The following is a 7,373-nucleotide window of genomic DNA, read 5'->3' on the forward strand; positions in this document are numbered from 1 at the left end:
CAAGCTCTCCCCAAAGTCAGCCCAAACTTGAAAAAGCTTTGTAAAGTGTATTCCAACATGTATTCAGCTATCAGAGGACAAGGCATAAGAAGAATGAATGAGAATAAAAAGTTGTTACAGGGGCACCTGGGCGGCCCCATCGGTTAAGCATCTGCCTTCGGCTTAGGTTACCGTCTTAGGGTTCTGGGATCGAGCCCCACATCAGGCTCCCTGCTCAGCAGGGAGTCTGCTTCTTTTTCTCTGCTTCCCCCCACCACTCATGCTCTTTTTCTTAAAAATAAATAAACAAACAAATAAAAATCCTAAAAAAAAAAAAAAAGTTGCTACACTGATATACATTCTTTCATCACTTACAATACACTCTCTAAACCGGAAGCACTCTGAGAGCAAGCGTGACTCTTGTCTTGTTCCTCACCACCTCTCCTGTGCCTTTCAGAGTGAGGGCTTGACACATAGTAAGGGCTCGGTAAATAATTGTTGACAGAAGAAGTAAGCATGTTGGTGTTTGTTAAGCCCCAGAGTATACCTGTTGCATAAAAAGAGAGGGGTTTATTACCACCATTTGACAGAGGCAACCACTGAGACTCAAAGATGTGAAGTCACAGAGTTGGAGAGGGCAAACAGGGTTTGCACCTGGATTTTCTTTCTTCTTTTTTTAATATTTTATCTATTTATTTGATAGACAGAGATCACAAGTAGGCAGAGAGGCAGACAGAGAGAGAGGAAGGGAAGCAGGCTCCCCACTGAGCAGAGAGCCGGATGTGGGGCTGATCCCAGGACTCTGGGATCATGACCTGAGCTGAAGGCAGAGGCTTAACCCATTGAGCCACACAGGCGCCCCTGCACCTGTATTTTCTAGCAACAAGTGCCTGGGGACTGTGAATTCAATTACCAAGCAAAAAACCCCATTATACAGTGCTATTGAATCAACCAAACTTCCATATGCATTATCTGAACCAATACACCATATAATATACTATGAATAATGACTATTATAATAATGCAAACATTACTGAGTTCTTGCAGTATGTATAAATTGTAGATGTAATTTTATATAATAATAATATGTATATAAGTTGTTTGTATATTTGATACATATGTGTATATATGAAATACATCATTGCAAGAGGCATAATTGGTTCTAGTTTAAGGATGAGAAAGGTGGGGTCAAAGGAGTGTAAAGATTTGCTCAGAATCTCTCAGCTCCCAAGTAACCCCGCTGAGATTTTAACTCATAGCTCCGCAGACCCCAAGGTTCATGGGTTTCCCAGCCAGTCCATTCAACGGGTCTCTAGACTATCTATAGATTTGATGTCATCCCAGGGCAGTCCTACAGTCCATGGAAATCCCTGGCAACTGACTTTGAAAAAACACACATGTGTGTCTTCAGTGGCAAGTGTCCACAACACGGAGGCTCAGTCAACCTGCCAGACAGTGTCTGGGGGAAAGGGAAGAGGGTAGTCAATCATGTTGACATTCCGTCATCTGCTTCTGGGGTCTACAGGATGCCAAACAGCCTGAGTTGGAAAGCACCATCATCTTGTCATCCAGATGTTTGAGGTCGTGTTGCCCCACCCTCTGTGTGTCAGAGTTCCTGGCTGAGAGACAGCAACACTGATATCATTCTCGCTACTACGAATAACAGCACTGCCCGTGTGTGTGTGTGTGTGTGTGTGTGTGTGTGCGCGCTAGGCTTTGTGTAGCAGGTTTTATGTGCACGATCTTACCTTGTCAAGTGAGCTTCTCCTAGCAACCCTGACTTCCAGATGAGACCAGTAGTAAGGTTCAGCACTGGGTCTGGACCATACCCAAGGATACTCAGGTAGTATGTGGCTACAGAGGGTTGAATGATGGCCCCCGAAAGACAAGTCCAACCAGAACTTGTGGATGCAAACCTATTTAAAATAAGGTCTTTGCCGACATGATGAAAGATTTCAAGATGGGATTATCCTGCATTTAGGAAGGGCCTAAAGCCAAAGACTAGTGTCTTTACAAGATGGATGGAGATATGAGGCACAGAGGCACAGAGGGGAGACTGTGTAAGGATGCAGGCAGAAACTGGAGTGAAGTGTCTATAGGCCAAGGAGTGCCAAGGATTGCCAGCAACCATCAGAGGCTAGGAGAATAGCATGGAACGGATTCACCCTCAAAGCCTCTAGAAGGAGCTGACCCTGCCAATACCTGATTTTAGTCTCTGTGCCCTAGAACTGTAAGAGAATTTCTGTTGTATTAAAGGACCCAATTTCTGATCATTTTCTATGGAAGCCCTAGGAAACAAACACTGTGGTTATGGTAGGATTTGAACTTAAGTGTTAACCTGAACACTTGATCAGTAACCCATAAGTCACATTTCAAACCAGCTCTGTACTTTCCAATGCATTAGTTCAGTGCGTTCATACTCCCAAATTCAATGACCCAGAGTATTCGAGTTTTTAGAAAAAGTACACACACACACACACACACACACACACACAATATGCTTCAAAGACGTGGAATGACCACCAACTCTCAAGGAAAGAACAAAAAGAAAAGGACAAATTTCCACTGCAACCCTGATCAAGCAAGCTCTGGGGATAAAAACGTCAGACATGAAATATGAAACCAGAGAACTGGAACTCTTTTGCTTTGTGATGATATTTTATTAACATAGAGCCTTTTATCTCTGGATTCTAGACAACTTTTAAAAGGGAGTGAGTTCTGTTCTGGTCCTCATGAGATGAAACCATGGGAGACTAGGGAGATGGGAGGGAGAACTGAGGTTAAGATATTTGCCCCTTTTTTCCAGACTCCGTCGACAAACCAGAAGTAGTCCAGACTTTTGCGCATCAGCTTTAAGACCTCCTCAAAGTTCCTCCTACCCCATTCGAATTTTCCTTGATGAAACTGCCTCCCTTATTTCTAGACAATCCAGAGAACTCCTACACATCCTTCAAGTCCCATTTCCTAGTAGGACCCTTCCCTGACCTTCCGGACCCCGTGCACTCCTACAAAGCAATATTGACTTTTTAAAAATTTCTTATATATACACTCTAGTTTGTATGCTCCTCAAATACACCTTAATGATACTTTATACTATTTAGTTTTTTATGGGTCTGTCTCTCCCTTAGAAAAGTGATTCTTAACCGAAAACCTTATAGAAAGTCCATGGAAGGGCTTTGGGGAAGTTATCAAACCTTTGAAACTGCAAAATTTCATGTGAATATAGCTTAAGGAATAGGTAGCTTCGTACCTTTCCGGAGTTGTCAAAGAACCTTGAGACTCATAACCATTTAAACTCCCTGACACTAAAAATTAAGTCTCTGAGATTTTTCTATTGCTGTTACCTGGCTCAATGCAGACACATGACTACTGTCTGTTGCTACACTGTTGCAGAAAACTTTAATGGAAATGTAGTCTGAGAGATTGAGTTGCTCTGATTTCATGTCTGAATCATTGCAGCTATGAGTGAAGAACCTTAAAAGCTCCAAATCTGACTCACAGCTAGTTCTCCTTCCCAGACAACAGAGGTCAGGTGCCTATTCTATGAAGGAGTCCAACACTTTAAATAGCTATTATCCCTGGCTTTCAGAAACTTCTGACTTTTTAGTTGTCTCAGCAATGCAACACCCAAGACTGTATCTTAGAGCTATATTGGCATGAATATGCCTGGATATGGAGGTAAACACACACACACACACACACACACACACACACGCACACACACACAAATAGACTCAGTTAGAATGTCTATCAATAGACTCTATTATCTTTTGGAACAAAGACCAGCAAAATATTTGTAAAGGGCTGGGAGAGTCAATATTTTAGGCTTCAGTGGACATCTAGCTTTTCGGTTTCAACCACCATTACCCACTTCTAACATCTTACTGTGAAAACAGCCACAGAGAGTGTGCACATGAATGGGCGTGCTCGTGTACCAATAAAACTTTATTTACAAAAGCAAACAGGGAACTGGATTTAACCAGTAAGTCACAATTTGCTGGCCCTTGCCGTAGAATACTATACAGCTGTTAAAAAAGAAGAGTGAAAATGCCCACAATTGTGTAAATTTCCAGCACAAGATAGCCAGCATCTCATGTGACCTATTCTGTTTTAAGCATGTTACCGGTCTTATTTTACTTAATGCCCACTTGTAACCATTTACCTATTGTACCCATCGTTCTGCAGGGGGAGTGACCAGCTCTGCCAACTGAGACAGGTGGTGTGGCCCCTCTGAGCTTCAGTTTTCAAGCTTGTAAAGCAGGCACAAGAGAGTGCTGCTGTCTGTAGAGCAGGAATGCTGGCTAAGTTACTTACATCATGGAAACACAATTACATTTATAGTTCCCATCTCTTCAACTTGTTTTCAGTGAGCCACTTTTCAACTTCGAGACAGTATAAAGAAAGAGAGGCTTAAATAGTTTCCGTTCAGAACATTTTCTCTGAGGGTGCAGACATCTCAGACACAATTAACTTGAGTACTTTTTTTCACACATGGTGTGGTGTATGGCAATGTCTATTATCTTATGTGTGATGAATGAAAGCCGTTAATATAAACAGTGAGAGGACAACACTCTGATGTTCCCAGTGGCTGCTAATTAAGGAGGTGCTGCTCATTTTCAGGATGAAGAGGGAACTGCCCTGTCTTAGCTGTCTGTAGTCATTTATCAAGCAGTGAAATTTTAAGGACATGACCCAGAAAGAACATGAAAATAAAACAGCCTCTTCCTTAGAATAATAGTAATAATGATAACTATACTAGAGTGGACTAGAAGCTTCCATGTGCTGGGTACTAGTTAAGTGCTTTGCAGACATATCCTTACACAATCCTCTCAACAGTCCTTCCGGTAAATCTCTATGTGGGCATTCGACTCTCAGCAGAGGTAACTGGTCTTCTAGCATGTGAGTCCTGGGCTATGAAAAAACACTAACCATGACCTAGTTAAAGAAGCAAGCTTGGGATTTTGCAGAAACTTCTTGTGGTGTTCTCTGTATTTTATAGATTCCGTCTATGGAGGGGTATAGGAATAAGTGTTGGAAGGAAACCTACAAACACATACGAGCACAGACATATGTGTGCAGATACACACACAGAAACACACACACACACATCACAGTCTGCTTGAGAAAGAGTTTGTATCTGTGAAATGTAAACTCCATGAGCCTGTAATAATATTGATTATGAGATACCGCCAGCACGAGAGGACAGCAGCAGAAACAACACCCCCTCTGTGTTAGATCTCAGGTTGCACACCCGTTTCCCTGAGCAGGACGCACACCGGCCTGTTTTTTCCCATTTGCTAGCGCTGCAGCGCTCACCGGAATGGAGTGCAAGGGCGAGCCTGGGGATTACATGGGAAGTAAAAGTCACGGGGCCGCGTGATTGATTAGGTGGGGCGCGTGGAACAAGATGAGGTTCAATGGGATTCCAAGATTTTTCTAGTTTGATTGAGGCGATGGCTGATCATGCCACAGGTGAGCTGGGAAACAGAGGGAGCAAGCGTGGGTTTGGGGGCAGGTGATGAGCTCCATTTCGGACTTTCCAAGCTTGAGGTGCCTGGGGGACTTCCAGGAGCAGATGTGAGGGGACCCATCCAGGGAAGAGGCATGTTAAGAGCCAAGGAGTGAACTAAGGGTGAACTGTGGGACAGACTCACGCCAGAGGTGAGCAGAGGAAGAGAAGCGAAAGTCTGAGAAGGAAAAGAAAGAAGAGATTCACTATCTCACAGAAGGATGGCAGGATTAAGGAGGAGGAAGGAGGGCCTGGATGGGACATCTGTAATGGGGCGTGGCACACAGCAGCCCTCAGGACCCTTGTCCTTAATTACGGTCACCAAAACGCGCCTCCCATAACCTAGACTGGAAGACCTCCATCAGCTTCTTTTCTTTTAAAAGGTTTTATTTATTTGAGAGACGACATGAGCTGGAGGGAAGGACAGAGGCAGAGGGAGAAGCAGGCTCCTCACCAAGCAGGGAGCCCGATGTGGAGCTGGATTCCAGGACCCTGAGATCATGACCTAAGCCGAAGGCAGACGCTTAACGGACTGAGCCACCGCAGACGGATTTAAATCCGATCTCTATGACCTCCTGGCTGTGTGACTTTAGGTAAGCCTCTTAACCTCTCTGAGCTTGAGGATTATGAGCCATCGATCGGGACTAGTGATCTCTCCCCCTGAAAGCCGTTCGGAAGCTCTGTCTTGGCCCGTGGTACGTTCTCAGCACCACCTTTTTCTTTTTTTCTCCCCCGCCTTATTGTGTATGCTTGTATGTGCCGGGGTGGGGGTGGGGTGGGGGGCAGCGAGGGAAGGGTCGCGCATCTGTGGTTACAAGTGACAGAAAACTACATACAAAGGGATTTTATGGGCTCAGGTCCCTGAAAATTCCGAGAGAAGAACTGGCTTCGGAGAGAGACTGGGACTCAGGTGTTCTTTCTCCGGCCCAGGTTCCCCTCGGGTCCGCTCCACTCCGACAGCGACGTCACGTCACGTCAAGCGGGGCCTGCACAGGCCTCCGCTGACTCCGTCCTCTTAGCGGCAGTGACCTGCAAGAGCATCTCCCCCGGGAGTTCCGGAAAGAAGCCTCAGCATCGAGTTTCCATTGGTTCCAAATGCCCCGACCTCCGTCACATGATCAGCCATAACCAATCGCTGGCCAGCAACACTCTCATGGGCTGGGCCTGAGTGGATCACATGACATCTCCGGAAGTCAGCTTGCCGAGGACCCAACGGGGGCCAGTTCGGCCGCTTCCGGGGAGAATCCCGGTTCTGCTCCAAAAGCTGATGACAGGACATTGGGCTTGGACCCTCCACGCAGGACAATTGCGTGTTTTTGTGCCCGGATTTCAGCTAGCTCCTCACTTCATAAACGTGTTTGGGTTTAGTTCTACCCTATTCATTCTTTGAAAAGGTTTATAAATTCAGGAAAGGCGCACCGAGCATCGACTGCCCGCGGAGCGTGTTCTTGCCGCGGCGGGCGCTGCAGAGCGGCCTCGGCCGGCACCCCTAGCTCCCGACTCCCTCCCTGGGAACTTGAGAAGGAGGCCTTCAGTCTCTGCTGACTCAGCCTGTCACCAGGGACCTCTGACACCCCCTGGCCTTTCCCGGAACCTTAAAAAGGAAGAGGAGAGAGCTTCAGAGGGCAGGTTTAAAATTAGAAGGGAGTACAACGCTGCCTGTGGTTCTTGAACGTCAGCCATTCGGGAGGAATGGGAGATAAGGTGGTCAAGGGACAGGAAGCATTTATTTAAGATTCCTATCGCACTGGGAAGCTGGAGGGGGAGTTTAGTTCAGGGGAAGAACAGGATGTTGCCAGGATCCGGGGCAGGGCCAGCAGCAGGGGGGCACGGAGGGAACAGAGAGTGGAAAAGGAGAGCTAGTCAGCCAGGGTGGAAGGCGAGA

At 46.0% G+C, this 7,373-nt stretch overlaps 1 long non-coding RNA gene across 1 annotated transcript; it reads left to right on the plus strand.

The window, feature by feature from the left end:
* Window positions 1–5,254: 5,254 nt before the first annotated feature.
* LOC131811590 (uncharacterized) lies at window positions 5,255–7,073 on the plus strand. The gene is made up of 3 exons (XR_009346002.1): window positions 5,255–5,451; window positions 5,872–6,081; window positions 6,419–7,073. It is a non-coding gene; the product is annotated as an uncharacterized LOC131811590 (long non-coding RNA).
* Window positions 7,074–7,373: the final 300 nt, after the last annotated feature.

The sequence above is a fragment of the Mustela lutreola genome, chromosome 11 (assembly GCF_030435805.1).
Source record: "Mustela lutreola isolate mMusLut2 chromosome 11, mMusLut2.pri, whole genome shotgun sequence".
NCBI lineage: Eukaryota > Metazoa > Chordata > Mammalia > Carnivora > Mustelidae > Mustela > Mustela lutreola.